The sequence below is a fragment of the Solenopsis invicta genome, chromosome 1 (genome assembly GCF_016802725.1).
Source record: "Solenopsis invicta isolate M01_SB chromosome 1, UNIL_Sinv_3.0, whole genome shotgun sequence".
Taxonomy (NCBI): Eukaryota; Metazoa; Arthropoda; class Insecta; order Hymenoptera; family Formicidae; genus Solenopsis; species Solenopsis invicta.
The window spans coordinates 3,308,051-3,328,122 of record NC_052664.1 but is presented as its reverse complement, the minus strand read 5'-3'; the positions used below and the strand labels follow the sequence as shown (position 1 = coordinate 3,328,122).

Sequence of the window (20,072 nt, the reverse complement as noted above, 5' to 3'; positions counted from 1 at the left end):
AAAAGTCCTTTACCATTTTTTAATATTTGCCATAGTTAACGAAATAAAAATGAATAAAGTCTGCAAATAAGCGCGTATCACCACGTGCAAGGACCACCCGCCGGTCGCGGAGACGTAAGCAGCCGCGGCTGTAAGCGTGGCGCGGTGCGGTGAGGAGGGAAAAGCAGCTGTAGCTGAGGCCTGCGAGCGGCGCGGCAAGGAGGGAGAAGGCTGCCCCCCAGCTGCCTACGTCTCGGCGACCGGCGGCTGGGCCGTCCTTGCGCGCGGTGATACGCGCTTATTCGCAGACTTTATTAATTTTTTTTTCGTTAACTATGGCAAATATTAAAAAATGGTTAAGGACTTTTCTGCTCAGTTTTACTTGATCTATCAATCCACGAAATCACGGGCGGTATTATAGTTACCTGACACCCTGTATATATATATATATATATATATATATATATATATATATATATATATATATATATATATATATATTACTATTATTATACTATATCATTATTACATATTAAATGTTATTATATATGTATATTATTATTATTATTATTGTAGGATTTGGTTGTTTGAGATTAAAATATTTATTTAAAAAAAACAGTGTACAATACACGTTTATCCTGTGTAATGTGTAGATGTGTGTCGTGTCTCTTTGTTAAGTTATCTTTTCTAACTGCTATATTTTATCTCTTTGTTCGTCCTGTTTGTGTCACGTCGTTCTCTAGAGCGTCCTCTTTTTCCACTGTCGCGGCATCGATATTATCGGTATTATCGTGGAAAGCTACAGCCCCACATTAATATTATTATTTTATATTATTATATAAATAACATAAGTTAATAAATAAAAATGAATTTTCTTAACGTAACAACAAATAAAATAAACAGTCTTTAAAAGTTTAATATTTTAACATTTTTAATATTTTTTTAACATTTTTTTTCTAATAGTTATTTTTTTAATTCTAACTTTTTCTATGGCTTCCTTCATATTCTTTTCGTCCCATATACTATATGACGTAATTTGCTCATATTGCCCTGTAATACAAAAAATGTGAGAATTTAAGTTTTATCACAGTAAAGATTGTCCAATACAATCAGCAATTCATCAGTCCGATACAACCCAAACAGCACGTAACAAAAAATCGGCTGTCACTTGCATATTAGTAAGCATAACAAGATTTATAGCCTACAACTTAAAAGCTAATAAATGTTGTTTCTAACAATAAACTAAAAACTTATTTACACTTACTTTCAGACAAGTCACAACAGCCAGAAATTATCTTCATTGAAAACAGCTATATACAATACAAAATTTATTGTAACTTGTCAACACTACTGCCGTTTGTTCTACTATGGTACTGTTCTACTATGGTTCTACTATGGTTCTACTTCAGAGGCAAATGGTTGGAATAACTTTATCCGATACTACCCGCTGTCTGGTACTACCCGACCTTCTCCTACATCATAAATTAAAATTTGTTATAATATAAATAAAAGTTAAATATATTTATCGTTTGGATCAATATTTAATAATGCAGTGCGTGTATGATTCAATAAACATTGGATATTCTATGTATATAGGGTAAGGTTGCCGACATCGCACCACTTTTGACATAAAGTTTTATACCCAAGCAGAACAACAAGTCAAAATGACATCAAAGTGATTCACAATTGTGTCAAAATGACATCAAAATGAATCGTAATTGATTGAAAAGTGACTTTTAATGATCATTTTGCAGTCACTTTGATATCATTTTGACGTCTTGATGACTCCCTGTTCTGCTTGGGTAACTAAGGAATTATGAGGAATATCTTCAATTTTCTTACGTCAATAAAGTACAACATTTCTTCTTTTAAATTTATTTTTTTCAGAATTTTATGTATTGTCATAAATTTTTAAATGACGATTTTTAAGAAGTTTTTAAATAGTGCGATTTTATAATCTTCTAAATTGCACTTCAGGTTAATATTACTCTTTCTGGAGTAAAACAACACTTTTTCTGCTAGATTTTTTCTTATCGAGCAAAAATGCGTTAGATAAGCATAATTTTATTAATGTTGGAGATAAATACCGTAAACTAAATATAATTTCAGTCAATGTCATCATTTCGATAATTTTTCAATAATATCGTAATAACATTGTTACATTATGGAAATATTGTTACAATGTATGCTTGTATGATTATTATATTTGATTTTACATATGTAGCCACGATCAAAGCAATGGTGCGAAACTAAGACATGGTGCAATTTAAGAGATTAAAGTATTTTGTAAAACTTTATTTATTTAATTTACAAATAAAAATACAAAGTTATTTGAACTTTGCTAATCTAATTTTAATAATATTATAATCATTAGAAATTATCAAAATTTTGATTATTTTTTTTATTTTTTTTGCAATCAAGCTACGAAATGTGTTGAAAAATAGCAGCAAAGTTACCATTTTTCTAAAAATATTAATTACAAAATTTCTATTGATCTTAACGTGTTGAGTTCAATAGAGGATAATGATAGCGTTATGTAGTTATCAAATAATTCTGCAAAAAGTGTACAAGTACTGTAGTTGAATTCATACGCAAGATGGTGCAAATTAGGAGCCGGTGCGATATCGGCAACTTTACCCTACATGTAATGTTCGTAATGTGAAAAAAATATCCTGTATTCGTTATATGTATATACATAGAATATTGAGAAATGTATATATATATTTATGAATATTCATAGAATATCGTATGGATATACGTGGTATGCATATTCATTCAAGATGAAAGCTGGAATAATACATAATACATACGTCATGTACATTTCATGTATGTACACGCATCGGCAAAAATAGTGTCCCTCCGCGCTGGCGCTCGACTGCCGCACACGCGAAGCCGCGCACGTACGTGTTTTGCAAATTAATCGTAAATTAAAATTATTTTCTAATACAGATTATTTTAATAAGTAATTGTTTAAAGAGATTTACAAGTTTTATTAATTAATTAAAATTATGTCTCGACATAAAGTAACAGTCCCATGAATTGAAGCTATATTGCCGTGGTGACATAATTTTAATTTATTATTAAAAATCGTAATTCTATTTACATTATTTTTCAAACGAATCTTCATATCCGATTTCTTTATGCAATTAAAAATTAAAACAGCGCGCGACCAACCGTGGTATCCCGTATACCACCCGTATAGGCGCATAGCAAGGAACACCGAGTTTCTTCAGCACGTCAATTCGTGTCCTCTCTCGACCCAGCGTCGAGCAAAGAAGACAAGGTGTGTAATAGGCACAGTGCTCCTGTAAGTGGAAGCGTTTAGCTAATAGTAAGAGAAAGAAAATGAGATAATCCTCACTGTCCTTGTTTAATGTTGTGCACGTGCATCGAGCTGAGTGGTGCTGAGTGGGTATGGTGTACTTTGCCTCAAATCCTCTCCACTTGACTAAGAAAATCAACAGCGCATGCGCGATTGAACAAGGATGGTGGGGATCATCTCGTTTCCTGTCTCTTTCTATTAGCTTACGCATTCGTGGCGGGCTCTTCTTCGTGTGTGTGCGTGTGTGTGTGTGCGTGCGTGTATGTGCCTGTCTGAGCGAGTATACATACATGTGTGATATTACCTTCTATATTTACACTTTTTGTACATTATATTTCTGTATCTTTATTATTTTTTGCAGATTCTACAGATTCTTTGACAACTTTGGCAGCCTTGCTATTTTTCATATCTTTTTGCTTGGACACATTGGCTTCTAAAATTTGAAATTAATTGTGAGTTTCTTAATAAATTTGTTATTATAAGGCTCCTGATTCATCGTCGTGGCTAAAAATCATACCTTTCTTGCCAGTTGTATCTTTCCTATTTAGGTCACTTATTTTTTTAGATATATAGAGATGTATAGAGATACTTTATTGCACTCTATTTGCGCATCAATTTCAGAAGTCTTTGCAACATTTATCATCCAATACCAAAATATGTCTGTAAATAAATTAATCAAGTATTACGTTTATATGCCATATTTTGAAAAATTACATAAAAATTATTAAAAAATTGTTAGCAGGATACAACAATTACTTTAAATATTTTTGATTTATATTATAATTAGCTTAATTTAAAAATTTTTTACATTTTTGGGAAAAATATATATTTAGCTTGAATTAGATTACACAATTTGTAGATATCGTTATATTTTTTAAGTACAAACATTTGGATTAACCCTTAAATACATAAGTGGGTCTGAGAGACCCCATATGAAGTTTCAAACGCTTTCTATGTAAAAACAGAATAAGATAGGAGGTTCGAACTAAGACGTAAAGAAAGTTTGAAATCTCCTCTTTCGATTGATATGGTTGATCAACTTTTTTGATCAAATAGAATTCGAACGGCACGGCAGCAAAGTTTTTAGGGTCAATGCGACCCATATAGTGTGTAAGTGAAACTTTTTTTGTGAGTATTTTACATAAAAAAACTAGACAAAATACGTTCGAACAGATCGGTTCACGTATGTTACTCACATATACTCTGTCTAAAGTTGGAATACTATGAAATGCTGTAGAAAAGAGAGTTTTTCCAAAATATATCATGAAACACATCAATTTTCAATTTTAGACATGATTTAATCAAAAATACCTCATATTCGTCTTGTTACATGAGTACATTTTTTAATAGAAACGACAATGATATAATTTTTTTTGAAAGTGTGAATCTTTAGCTTTCAAACACCGTATTGTAAAGTCTTTAAAAGTTTTTTGTTACAAAGATATGATTTTTTTTTAAGTAAATTTTTAGATACTCAAAAATATTTCATATTCTCTATACTACATAATTATACTTTTCAAAAAAATGACTTTGCCAATTTTATTTTGAAAATGTGACTCTTTAGCTTTAAAACACCGTATTTGAAAGTTTTTAAAAGTTTTTTGTTGCAAAGATATGATTTTTTTTACGGAAGTGGATTTTTGACCAATTTCTTATTTTTGCTTAATGGTTTTTCCTTTATAACTTTACAATAAATTATTTTTTGGCAATGCTGATTGTGCAGTCACACTCCTGAAATTCTGAACTTTTATTTAAAAAAAAAATCGTTGAAAAATATTGATTGTAATCAAAGTTATAGCTTCTCAAAGTTGAAAAAGTCTCTCAGACCCAAAAATGTGTTCCCGTATTTTACAGGATCGGTGTGTTTAAGGGTTAAAACGTAGTACATAATATGTGTATACCAGGACACATTTTATGTTCTCGTAATGCACACATTTCATGTATATACTATACTGGGTTGCCAGAAAAAGTTCAATGAGTGTAAAAGCAGGATTTGCCAAGATGGATCCAACCCATTAAAACACACCGGGTTTAATGGGTTGGACCCACCTAAAAAAACCATTTAAACCCACTGAAAAAACCAATTATAAAACCTACTCAAAAAATTCAATAAAAATTTAATAATAGTATAAATAAAATATTTAATATAAATGTTTATTTAATATAATTTAATATTATAAATAAAATAAATAATGTATAGTAGAATTGATAAAGAAAAAGAGCACAATAAAACTTAATTTAAATTGACATATTTTGTATTTTGATCCGAATCAATACTTCGTTAGATCATAAAAAACGGTTAACTTTTACAAGTTTCATGGCTTTTTCTAAACAAATATTTCATAGTTTCCACCAGACAAACCTAAAAGTTCAGAGAAATCGTTCAATAGTTGTTGAAGACACAGGTCAAGACAGCAAATTTGAAAAAAAATCGCAGAATCGTCATTTAGATTGCTTGGGTAGTGAGATAAAGGAAAAGCTTTAATCTGAAAATTGACCAAAACGTGTCAAGTCCTGTTTTCGAACATGGCCCAGTAATTGCGCTTCGTGCATTCGCGATCGGTGCTAAACAAATAAATCAAACAAATGAAGAACGTTTTTTGTTTGTTAGCCCGAGATGCTGAAGAGCTCAGATCTCAGTTTCAGTCGAGTAATACTACAGTAAACACTGTCTCGGGTACTTAAAAAGTGTGAACGATTTATAAACTGTACTTAGCCGCACCTTTCAATATAAAGAGTTTTTACTTTTTGTTAAAATTCTACATACCAATATGTTAACAGGACGTGGCAGAAAATGTGCCACTAAATGGACTGAAGTTTTGAAAATAAATGGCGATTCAAAATATAAGTGTAAATATTGCAATGAGCAAATTAATTGCAAAATTGAAAGAATTCGAGCTCATTTACAAAAATGTAGAGCTCGAAATTGCCAAGAAAATAATGCAATCAATAAAGTCTTGGTATTATTTGAAAAATCCCAAACAAAAATGACATCTGTGGAAATAGGCAAAATTGTTTAGAAATTATCATTGCTATAATTAATTTATCTGATTCTTGCAGCTGTATGAAAAATGTTCTTTCTTGTCCAATAATAATATGCAATATGAGGACATTCAACTTTTAATTCAAAACTCTTTGTATAAATTCAAAATTTTATTCTCAAATTTTTCTTTAACTAGCTAAATAAATTTTAAAAGTTATGTAAAAACAAGATTTTTAAGTAAAAATATATTGCAATAAACATATTGTAGTAATATTTTACTTTAATCAATTAAAATATACTTATTTTAAATAAATTTCAAATTTATTGTAATTAACAAGTTCATTTTATTAATAACATTTTATGTTAATTAAATGCATTATTTTTATTATTTACAAATTTTAGCTTTAGGTTTGATGCTATACAATACTTTAATCTATAATTATAAAACATATACCATTAAATTGTAAAATCAAATAGTTGCAATTATCATTTATATCAGTAATAAACAAAAAACATAATAACAAATATTTCATATTCATTTATTTAGAGGAAAACCAAAAACGGATATGCACGATTCACCTCAAATTAAAAAGAAAAGAAATTCAGAACGCAATTACGGATTTTGTTATTAAAATTACAAGCCTTCAACAAATGCAAATCGATCAAAGTATTGCAGAATTCTTTTACACACCAAATCTTCCATTTAATGCTGCACAACTAAAAAGTTTTGAAACAATAATTCAAAATTTACGACCAGGATATAAGCCTCCTTCATCAAAAATGATCGGAGGATAGCTTTTGGATGCCACATATGAAAAAAACCGATCTTAAAGAAAAGTTGTAATCAAAAAGCGTAATACTTACGTTAGATAGCTGGTCAAATGTTCGAAATGATCCCATCCAGGCAATAAGTTTGCATATGGGTAATAAAAGTTTTCTTTTTAATGCTTACAATTCTGGATCAGAGAAGAAAAGATGTGCTGAGGTTGTGGAAGCTACTATAAAAGAATGTGAAAGAAAGTACGACGCAAAGGTTTTTGCCGTAGTTACGGATAATAAAAATAAAATGTTTAAAATGTGGCAAATTTTAAAAGAAAAACAACCAAAGTTGATTGCGTACCCAAGCAGAACAGGAAGTCATCAAGACGTCAAAATGATGTCAAAGTGACTGCAAAATGATCATTAAAAGTCATTTTTCAATTAATTACGATTCATTTTGATGTCATTTTGACACAATTGTGAATCACTTTGATGTCATTTTGACTTGTTCTGCTTGGGGTATGGATGCTCGACACGTCTCTTAAATTTGGTAGAAAAAGATGTAACGCCTCAGACCATACTGCAGAAGATTATTAAAATTCAAAAGTATTTTCGTAATGTACACCAAGCACATGAATGACTCAAGGAAAAAAATGGCCTTATGCCACAAATCCCTAACGAAACCAGATAGAATTCGCATCCAGAATGCGTCAGCACCTTTGTCACAAATTATCACATAAATTACCACAAATATAGAGAATTGCTTTGGAGCATGAAAATGAGTTTGATAATTTGATTGCAAATATTTTAAATAATATAGGAATTTACAGCGAATTGGTATATTTAGAAAAACAACTATCGACAGTCGCATCCAGTGCTTTCCAGCTACGACACAAATCGACACTGTGTAACACAGTGTCCATTAGTGTAAGAGAGAAAATTTTAGTTGTTTCACTCACACTAATGGACACTGTGTTACACAGTGTTGACTTGTGTCGTAGCTGGAAAGCACCCATCAGCATTAAACATTCTGCAGCGGGAGTCAACATCACACAAGGACTTTGATTCTGTCCATGGGGAAATTTTTCAAACTGAGAAGTCACCACTTTCTACATATTTTCAGTTCATGATTAATGAAACAACTAGAGCTTATTGGTTGTTACGTTAATCATAAACTGTAAATATGTAGAAAGATAGCGACTTCTTAGTTTGGAAAATTTCCCCATGGACAGAATCAAAGTCCTTGGGTGTACATATCGGAGGCAGTCAAAGTGTGGTCTAATTTACTAAATGAAGAAGTTTTACAATCATATAAAATCTTTTTTCAAAAACGATTCAATCAAGCGATCACACCGGTTCATTTACTAGCGCATATGATGGATTCGAAATTTAAAACAGCGGCGGGTCCCGATAGCGCACATCCCGATAGCACACAAACCACTCACAGTGGCAGATGCCTAGAGATTTTCTGTAAGTTGGATTAGATAAGTCAAGATGATTGGTTGGTGGGCTATCGGGATGTGCGCTATCGGAACCTTCCCATCTCTCAGGCAAAATGGCATTTAAACCCAGCCAGAAATGATTAGTCGAATCGACGTCGATGCGTCGATAAATGGTCGATGATCGAAAACTAATCGATATTTTTATCATTTTCAACTTTGTCATAAAAATTGTTTATTGAGTAATTGCGAATATTTTTGTAAAATTTCTATTAACTTTTATTCAATTTTACGTAGTTCAACATAAATTGGTAGGCAAAGTATATATTTTACTTTTTTATTACATTGTTTTTATGCACTAAAAAGTCGAGATATCGGAATGCGATATGTGTTCTTTTGCATACACAATTAAATCAACATATAACCTGTATATAATCTTGATCTGCAAATTGTGTAGAGATGCATACATCATTTGCATGATTTAACAACTTTTTAATAGCAATAAATAGATCTTAAAAATTGTTACATTTGTTATAAAAGAATGACACTCGGGAAAAAATTTTTTTATATATTATTATTATATAATTATGTACACTTATATATAAAATATGTCCGTATATATAATTATATTATATGTAATTATATACCATTTTATATAATTATATGTATATTTATTTACATATAAAGATAACACTAATATAAATTACATGCAAGTATATATAATTGTATATATTTATGTTTGGACATATTTTATATATAAAATATTTTTCCCCGGGCATTTAAAATGAATATATCACTAAGCTGCACTAACATTTTTCATACACATGTATATTTATAATAATTTTCATATCTTATAACATTTATAATTATTATAAGAATTCATCATTTTTAAAATTTTTCTAAAGGAATTTTTGAAAACCTTAAATATTTTCAAATTTTATAAGCTTTCTATGTAAAATGAGAAATGTAGAAAAAAGATTTTTTTATTATTTTTTTTATTATTATATTATTATATTATTATATTATTATTAAATATATTCTCGAAATGCGCCCACATTGATCATTATCGTGCAAACAAAGTTGATAAATTACGACTATTACTATTATCGAACGGCAGTGTACGGTAATATAAGTATGCATCACTTACGCTACGCTTTTAGACTTGGCGCGAATTGAAATTGTGTCTCTTGAATGGTTGCGTCTTACAGTTGAGTGAGCGCTCACTGTTATTGGTGTATTCTTCAAGAGCTAAAGGTCTGTTTGAATATTTTACTATGTTGATTTGATTTTATGTTTTAATTGTGAAATAGTTTGTTCTAGTTATATAATGTTTTTTTTATTTACATTATTATATTAGGTATATTATTTTTCACAAATGAAAGTAAAAGCCAAAGAAGAATTTAAAGAGAATGATAGTGAAGTATTGTATTCAGTTATGGCTGCAGCTATTAGTAATTCTGTTGCATGTAAATACAATTTTCGAAGCGATGGCAATCAAAAGAGACCTTTTTGCAAATTACTGTTGTGGGAAGTGATTATAGGTGAATACATATTATTTTATAAATTTTATTTGTATTTTTTATAATAGTAGGAAAATACTTTGCCTTGAAATATTTCTTATTTGTGTCTAGTAATTTTACACATTTTATTTCTAGGCGCAATTCATAACAAGAGACCTAATGTATTTGTTACGGATTTATCATTATACATAGGACAATGGTTAAAGAAGGCTCTGTATCAAAAACAAGATGATGAAAGTTTTGGAAGACGTGATAAATGTTCAAAGAAACAGATAAGCATTTCTAATTATATTTTGTTTGGCAAATACACATATGCATTTATATTTTCACTCAACATTTTATTCACATATTAAAGTAATATATTACAGTAATAAATAGCATTTCGATATTACTCAAGTTCACGTTAATATTAGCTGTTATAATCTCATCTCTAGATATTCCCAGTGAGAAATGATGACAAAATCGACGTCAATTCGACATCGATTCGACATCAAAATCATCAAAATGATATTATTTCGATGTCGATTTGATAGGTCATTTCTCGCTGGAAATTAGTATTAATTAGACATCAAATCGACATCAAATCGACTTGTCGATGACTGGTCGAAATTTAAGCCCATTTTTAAGTCGAATCGACTACATATTTCGACCATCGATCGACCAGTGTTATCGACGTCGATTCGACTAATTATTTCTGGCTGGGAAAATTAAAGATAATGAATTTTTTCCGAAGATGCTGTTACAAGAAAATATTATTAACAATTTTTTATCTTCGAAATGGTGGAAAATCATGGAAAAAAAATCATGTCCTGCGTCTTCAGCATCTATTGAGCAATATTTTTCAACGTTTGGACTTGTGTGGTCAAAACTACCAAAATGACTTGGTGTACAAAAAGCTACCAAACTTGTAAAAGTTTATCGTTTTTTGCGCTCAAGCGCAACAGTGGTACAAAGTGACATTTTAGATTTAACAAAAAAAACATGCTAAAAACATCATATAAGATGTTCAGAGAGTTCAGAGTTACAGGCTGCATTCGGAATTAAATTCCTGGAAATAAGTTTGTATGTCGACTTCTGAGGCTTAATGCACACAGGACGCGTCAATGCGTTACACATCGCGAGGTAGCCAATCATTTTTTTTATTTTATGACAAGAAATAAGAAAGCGAAAGAATGATTGGCTATTTGCCACGCGTAACGCATTGACGCGTCCTGTGTGCATTAAGCCTGAGAGGGCTCATTTTTTTTAAATTTGCACATACCTTTGGGATGACATTAGAGAGTTACCAATGAATTTTTAACAAATGAGTTTTCTTAGAAGCCGACTTATAAAGAAATTTATTTTCAAGACATACTACAAAAAGCCGTTCAATTGAACAATTATTTATTTACATCTTGTGATCGAGTCACCTAGACAGTTACTAGGGCTAAAGTTACTATAAAAAGCCCATTTATTAATAAATAAATTATTACATTATTTATCGATATAATTATAACAATTCGACACTGAATTATTCAGGAAATTATGAGATAAAGGCTAAAACCACTTTTTATTTGTCCAAATTTGTCCAAATTTTAATTTTGATTTTTGGTTTAAACTAATTAATATGCAAACAAAACAAAAAAACATGCAAACACTAACAAACGACTGGCAAACAAATGGCACTTTCAAAATTGTTATATCTGGGTGTATTCCGAAAGTTCTATTGAAAATAGTCTTTTCAATCATAAAGTTGGTAGCACTGTAACTAACTACGCTGTGTTCCGTAATGTAATAGCGAATTCGATTGGATGCACTAGTGCGCACTGGTGCGCACTAAGTGCGCCCTCTTCTAGTGTGTTGTATTCGGTTGGCGTGCACTTCATTGGTTCAGAAACTATGGTGTGTTCAATTAATAATGCACTGAAAAGGTGCTAGTAAAAACGTGTTTGATTGAATTGCACTACTCTAGTTCAGTGATACTTTTATATTTGATTGAACGCACTACACTAGTACAGAATGCACTGAACCGCACCGAGATTTTCGGCAGTGCGATTCAGTGCGTTCCGTACTTATAGTTTAGTACAAAATTAATATAACGTATATAACAGTAGGAGATGGCAAAAATATGATGGAAAAAATATTGTTATTAGACGAACTATTAGATAGTTCAAACAGTTCCAGCAATGAAGAGATAATGACAATATTAATGAAATGTGAAAATATTCCAAAAGTAAAAAATATGATGGAAATTATTAATAAATAACAAGGAGGTATGCTATACGAAATTTCAACATATTTTAAATATTTGTTATTTTAGATTTAAAACATCTGTTATTAGTTTCAGCGACATTTTTGTTTGAAACAAAGCACGTTCAATATATTGAATAATATGTATTTAAATTTGAAAATTTATAATACAACAACAGAGTATGGTAGGCATAAAACAATAAATAGTGATGTACAGCTATTAGCACTCTTATGGTATGTTTTTTATATATTTATATAATTAATATGTATATACATAAGTATTTAATGGATGACACTTTTTTGGACACAGCACGATTGGACACCAACCAATCATCTTGATTTATCTAACCAAACCAACGGAAAAACTCTAGGCATCGGCCTAGAGGCTGTGAGTGGTGGTGTCCAATCGTACGGTGTCCAATCGTGCGCACCCCGTATTTAATAATATTATATTTACAGGTTTGCAAGAAACAAATGTGTGATACGGGACATTGCATCTAGATTTAATGTAGCAGAATCTACTTTTCATTCTATCATAACAAATGTTATGAAATATTTTAATTATATTGCTCCAAATATGATAAAGATGCCAGCTACAGAAAATAGAAAAAGATTAGTTGCTCGTAAATTTGAAGATGTGCGTAGTTTTTTATGTTTAAAAAAATGCATAACAGTTGACTAATAATTTATTAGTGGTAGTAATCAATAGATTAATCAACTAATAATTATCAATATATAGTAATAGTTATAATTCAAGTTACCAGTTGCACTGAGTTGGGTCAGAGTAATAGCGTTTTTCATTGAGAAAACTAGTGCGCACTGAATGTGCACTTGCTGCAGGTAATTGGGCGTTTCCGTTGGCACCGTCATCGCGCGAACCGAAACGTCCAATTGCCAGCGGCGAGTGCACACTCAGTGCGCACTAGTTTTCCCAATGAAAAACGTTATAAATAACTTCACCTAAGTTAGTGTAAATACCCGCACTCATAGCGTTTTTCATTGGGAAAACTAGTGCGCACTGAATGTGCACTTGTTGCAGGTAATTGGGCGTTTCCGTTGGCACCGTCATCGCGCGAACCGAAATGTCCAATTGCCAGCGGCGAGTGCACACTCAGTGCACACTAGTTTTTTCAATGAAAAACGCTATCAGTTCAGTATAAAAATACACACTCCGAGCAAGTGCGCCTAGTAACAAAAGTTACCAGCCACTGGAACGAGGCGAGTGCACACCAATCGAATTCGCTAATAGATATCACGTATATATTTACACGTATTGTCGAAATTAAGACAATTTAATAGAAAGTTACTTGTTAGTATGCGTGTCAAGTGTTCGGTGTAAACTAGGTTATAAGCATTGAACTATACTCTAACTGGAATGGGCAGTGCTCTAGCCGCCAGAAAACGTGACGAGAAAGAGCCATTTCGAAGGGCCACCTCTCTTTGTCAGTACAGTCACGTTAGAAAGTTTTGCAGTACTGGCACATGAGAATAGATAAACGAGCGACTTGAATGACATACATAAATAAAACAAAAGCAAAATTGTATTATATTTTTTTAAGTATTTAAGTAACTTTTTAAGTAAAAGTTAATTTCTTTCTCGTTTCCACGAATTCCGTTACATGTTGTATCAACATGAAAACAAAGAAGAAATTTAACTTTTGAGTAGGAATGTAAGGTGAATGCTAACGCATGCGCAAAGAACGCTTAGAAAAAGAGAGGTGGCCCCTCGCATAATGCTATTGCTATCACGTTTTCCGCTTACGGACGTTATATGGGCTGTGTTCCGTTTTTACTGGCAGTACTGAAAATTTATAGTTCACGTCACATATACTATACATTTTCAGTGCTGGCAGTTAATATCGGAACACAGCCATGGCAGTGCCCATTCCAGTTAAAGGGCCTCGCACATAAAATACATAACATAACATAAGCACAACATAAGACCGTATAGATGTTCTGCGTATCTATAAAAGTAGCTCGAGCTTATTACTACGTCTGGAGGATGTTTGAGGAAGAAACGACACAATATATGAACGTTTAACAAGAATAGGAACTCTTTTAATAATCTTTCTGATACTCAGTACAATATGGCACGTGGTAAGTGAACGGTTCGACTCGTAACTCGTAACTGTCTTTTTCTCTCTCTCTGGTGTTCATAAAAGCATTCAATCCTTGTCCAATAGGCGTACGCCACAACCGATAGACCAATGAGTATCCAGCATAAAGTCGCCATATTGATTTACATAAGATTCCCATTGGTCCAGAGGCCTTATGCTACGCTTATGCTCTGTTATGCATTTCATGTGCGAGGCCCTTAAGGGGCCCCCCCTTCAAATTATAGTGATTAGCCCTTATGGCTCTGGCAGACCAGCGCGATTTGCGACACGCGACGCGCGATTATCCAATAGGCGTACGTCTTTTTAAAAAATTGTAAACGCCTATTGGATAATCGCGCGTCGCGTGTCGCAAATCGCGCTGGTCTGCCAGAGCCATTACTCCATTTATAAATGTAATGAAATATCTTTCTGCCCTTAACTCATGGAACCATGGTTTTTTTTCCTCTATCTTATAAAAGTTTTCAAAATAGTGGACTCCTTTTGTTTGAAAAAGTCGATTGTTAGTAATAATGGTATTTTCCCACTCTTCTTTTTTCGTATATGTTCTGAGATCGTAAATAGGGACCTCTACTTCTTCGTTAGGTATTTCCTCTGCGCCCAGTTTTGCCAAATAATCCGCCAACTCGTTTCCGGTAATCCCACGATGTGAAGGAATCCATACATATTTTACGCTTTTCCCTATAGTTGTTTTAAATCTACAGTGCCATTTTTTAATTTCTAAGATATATTTATTCTGATAGACATTTATCTTATTATTATTAATAGCCTGTAGTACCGACTTACAATCTGCTAGTATCACGTAGTCTTTGTACCTATTCCTTTTTTCGTAAGCTATTTCTAACGCTGTTTTTATTGCAAAAGCTTCCGCCGTAAAGATAGAACATTTCTTGGGGAGACTAACGTAAAACCCCTCATCTTGATTTTCCATTACTATACCCACCCCGGTAGCCATTGATTCCTCTGACCTTGATCCATCTGTGTAAATGAATAATGTTTCTTCTTCCAGATTGTGTTTGTGTTTTATGTCGTTAATTATCTTTTTATCTATATTGTTGTAACCTTTGATCTTTTGGATATCAAAATTGTTATTTTTTGGTAGCAACTTTAAGTTCTCTCCCATTCCATGTTCTATCTCTATTTCTTCGCTTATTGTGTCATAATCCATTTCCCAAATATTGTATTTTCTTTCGCTTTCTCCTATCATATTACGATGTCTACGTACACCCAAGGACTTTGATTCTGTCCATGGGGAAATTTTCCAAACTGAGAAGTCGCTATCTTTCTACATACTTACAGTTCATGATTAACGTAACGACCAATAAGCTCTAGTCGTTTCATTAATTATGAACTGCGAGTATGTAGAAAGTAGTGACTTCTCAGTTTGGAAAATTTCCCCATGGACAGAATCAAAGTCCTTGGGTGTACATATTCCCACGCTCGACTAAGTATGCTAATATTGAAAGCGGGATTTCTATATCTCCTGTATCTTTCGACTCTCAACAATCCGTCCAAGCTACTGCTTATTTCCTCACTTCCATATTTATAGACCTTAAAGCAGAAATTTTTTGCTAACATTAATGATCTATCCATCAAATATGTCAATTTCGCCTCAGCAACGATTACATTGTTGGGAGTCGAATTTCTATATCTTAATGCAGTACGCACGCCTAAAAACTGACCTCTCTCAATCTTTAATTGTGCACTGCAAGTACGAGGAGCATATATGAAACATCCATAGTCCACCGTGGATTGCACCAGACTCTTATATAACATAAGCGCCGTATTAACTTCTATCCCCCTCTTGACACTACTTAAATATTTAAGGATCGAATTGGCTCGGCTAACTTTTCCTCTTACTTCTTGTATTTGTTTATTAAAATTAAGCTCATTATCTAACCATATTCCTAAAAATTTTGCTGAGTTGTGATTCTGCACTTTTTCATTATTTACTCTAATAAATAGTCCTCGTAGTATCCTGTTTTAGAGAATTCTACAAGTTGTGTCTTTCTCGGCTCCAGTGAGAGACCCAACTGCGATAAATTCTCTCCGATTACATTTACCGCTGCTTCTAAACTAACTCTATTGTTTGCTCTATTGTTGCTACATTTATACATTGCAAAATCGTCTGCAAATTGCAATACGTGGATATCCTTTGTAATATTCTCTGTAATATTGTTAGTGTACAACGTATATAATATCGGGCTAAGCACTGCTCCCTGAGGCAATCCCTTATTTACATTTCTCCAAACTATCCTATTACCATTGATCACAAACTCTGTTTGTCTTTTTGCAACCAATTAACAACAAAATTGGCAATCCTTTTTGGAGAATTTTCTAGTCGCAACTTACCATACATCACCTCAAAATCCACATTATCGTAAGCAGCTGATACGTCCAAGAACGCACCCAATGCATACTCTCCCTTCTAAATCGTGTTCCCTATGTCAGCCGAAATTTTAGCCAAATTCTCTGTGCAGGATTTACCTCTTCTGAACCCATTTTGTAATTCATTTAATTTGTTGTTTTTTTCTATCCACCAAATAAATCTTTCGTTAACCATGCGTTCCATGACTTTGCCCACGCAGGAGGACAGAGCTAAAGGTCTGACCTTCTCTTTGCCTACTTTATCTATAAAAAACACTTGGTATTTTTGCCAATCCTTTGGAATAGTCGCCCTAGCCCAAATGAAATTATATATGTTTAATAGTACTTTTTTAGCTGATTCCGGAAGTGTAGCAATCATTGGATAACTAATACCATCAATTCCCGGGGCTGAATCTTTTTTGGCCATGCTGAGAGCGCACTCCAGTTCTTGCATACTAAACAAATTATCCATTGATGACTCCTCGTTTACATTAAAATTCAAGTATTGCGCATTTTCATTTGGTACCCATGCTGGGGTCATATCATCAATGGTTTTAATTATTTCTTTTTCCCTATCCTTCGTAGCCCATCCTGTCCAATTTATTTTACTTCTGACCTTTTTAAAAACTCTCATCGTATTCCAAACGTAACTGAGACTAGTAAATCTATTAATGCTATTGCAGAACCTGTTAAAATTTTCCTTTTTCTTTTTGTTGAATGTCTTTCTAGAAAGGGCTCTTACTCTTTTGTATTCGATATAATCTACCATATCCCGAGAGTGAGTCCATTTATTTAATTTACTTTTTCTTAATTTAAGTATCTCCTCGCATTCTTTATCCCACCACCTGACCTGCTGTTTCTGTTTTCTTTTTACTTGGTGTCTCGTTAAATTGTCCTTGCCCCGATTGTTATCATTCAGTTGTTTCCCTGAAGCTATTTTGGCCGCTTTTATCATAGTATTAATTAAATTTTCATATTCTTGTTCCATCTTCTCTACATTCTGTATACAATCTAGAGCCCGCTCCCAGTTTGCCTCTTCTATTAAAGATTCATATTGTGTCCAACTTATTTTTTTGTTTGTAACTCTGTTCGAATGTTTTATATACTTTTGTACTTCTACTTTTAAACAAAATTCGATTGGAAAGTGGTCCGAGCCCCATAGATCCTCTAGCTGTTTATAGTTAATATTGCCTGATAAATTTCCTTTCACAAAAATCAAGTCCAAATTAGAGGCTCGTTGGTTATCATAGTTTATTCTCGATTTAGTATCTATATTAATACATATATAATCCTTGTTCATCATTACGTCAAAACACCCTTCTCCGTTATTATCTATTTGTTCACAGTTCCACAGTGTGTGGTGAGCATTGAAATCACCAACAATTATGCTATTTTCCAAGATTTCTTCACACTTCAATAAATCACCCCACACTGCGGGTCTGTCTATACCTCCCGGTCTCCTATACACCCCTATCAGGTTGTATTTTATATCTGTATTATTGACTCTAATACCGACCACGTCAAAGTTGTCTAATCTCACTTTCCACGTTTTTATAATCGAGAATTCAATATCATTCCTGACTAAGATTGCTACACCTCCGGAACTCTCACGATTGTTGGACTTAACCGTTTTAAATCCTGCAAAGTAGAGTGGTTTATTGCTTGACCATTTGGTTTCCGTTAGTACAATAATATCATATGTCTGAATAAGGACCAAAACTTCGGCTTTTTTGCTTTTAATACCTCTTGCATTCCATACTAGTATCTTAGACATTATTACTTTCCCTGATAGAGAACAAACATTTAATTAAATAAATACATACAATTATATTATATATAAATATAATTAAATAAATACAATTATCATATATCTGGATCTGGGCACAAATAAATGAATACTCAAATCCATAAAGAGTTACATGTACCGCCACATACATAACCAAGTGTGTATTGTATATAAATACATTTATAAATATATATATATATATATATATATATATATATATTTCAATAATTAAATAATTTCTTAAATGTATAAATAAATGCTTCCACAAACACAAAAGTATGTACATACAAATGCCCTGTCAAGTCAGTAAATAACTTAATGTTATAGATAAACTTATAAATATGCACATAAATAGTTAAATAGTTTCTTAAATAAATAGATCTAACTAGTATAAATAAATGGATCAATAAAAAATAAATATACATATGCAAAAAAAAATAAAAAAAATAAAAAAAATAAAAAAATAAATAAAAAAATAAATAAATATAGAAAAAAAGTAATTGCATAGTCGACCCAATACATAACCCAGTGTATATTTAAATAATTCTTATATATGTTTATAAATGATTAAATAATTTCTTAAATAGATAGATCTAAAATACATAAATAACTGAATTTGTGAACACATGTATACATACATGAATAAATAAGTATATCGCCAAACCTGAAAGAGACAAAAATAAAAAACAAAAGAAAACCTGAAAAAAAAACAAAAATATAAAACACAAGAAAACATAACAGAAAGAATTGTAATTAACCCCAAAAAGAATTGTAATTAACTAGACGAATCCTGTATACAGTCACTTTTTTGAATTAATTAGTTAGTAAACCTCTCAATTAACTATCAGATTTCTGTAGACACTACCAGATGTATCACTTGCATTTAATTATTATATTACAATCGATCCCTATCTTGCCAAAAACTCTTTCTATTATTAACTAGATATTCTCTATTCCTTCTTGTTTCCTCCAACTGTCTATCCAGAGAAGAACGTTTCTTTACTAAATTATCTGCTCTATCCCTTATATCTTGTTGATCCTGAATATTTTCTTCTCTTGTATATTGGTATATCCATTCTAAAATATTATTTCTGAAATTTTCTGAGGAAGAAAAAATTGTACGGAAGTTATCTAGCATGTTATTTTCCTCCTCCCTTGGTTCTGCCTCTTGTGAAAAAGTGGATGTACTACTACCAAAAATATTATTATTATTTATAGCTATGCCTCTTTTCTCCTTTGTGATTTCCATTTCCCTATTATTAAAATCCTTATAGTAATTTTGGTATGTCATCTTTCTTCTTCTCAATTCGCTCCGTTCTCTTATTTCCGCTAAATTTGGTTTGTTTACTAATATTGGCCGGTTAACTCTCCAATTCCTATTCAAATTTTCTACCTGTGTTTTTATTTTGTCACTATACAGTTCTTTATTTGCCCTAACGTTGTCCTGTTCACTGTCTATATTTTTGTTTACCATTAATGTTGGCCATGCTCTGGGGTTCTTAAATCTATCGTACTCACTTTTACTGTTCTTTCCATAAATCATTCTTTTTGCCTCACTATAGGAGAGATTATTG

The 20,072-nt window shown here is 32.0% G+C and overlaps 2 long non-coding RNA genes across 2 annotated transcripts; one reads left to right on the top strand and one right to left on the bottom strand.

Moving 5' to 3' along the window:
* Positions 1-557: 557 nt before the first annotated feature.
* On the bottom strand, positions 558-7,972 carry LOC113005812. Its single transcript, XR_003269612.2, has 4 exons — positions 7,149-7,972; positions 3,819-3,961; positions 2,790-3,734; positions 558-1,451 (listed from the first exon to the last, which is right to left on the bottom strand). It is a non-coding gene; the product is annotated as an uncharacterized LOC113005812 (long non-coding RNA).
* A 1,991-nt stretch (positions 7,973-9,963) lies between these two features.
* LOC120358690 lies at positions 9,964-10,393 on the top strand. The gene is made up of 2 exons (XR_005575590.1): positions 9,964-10,023; positions 10,138-10,393. It is a non-coding gene; the product is annotated as an uncharacterized LOC120358690 (long non-coding RNA).
* Positions 10,394-20,072: the final 9,679 nt, after the last annotated feature.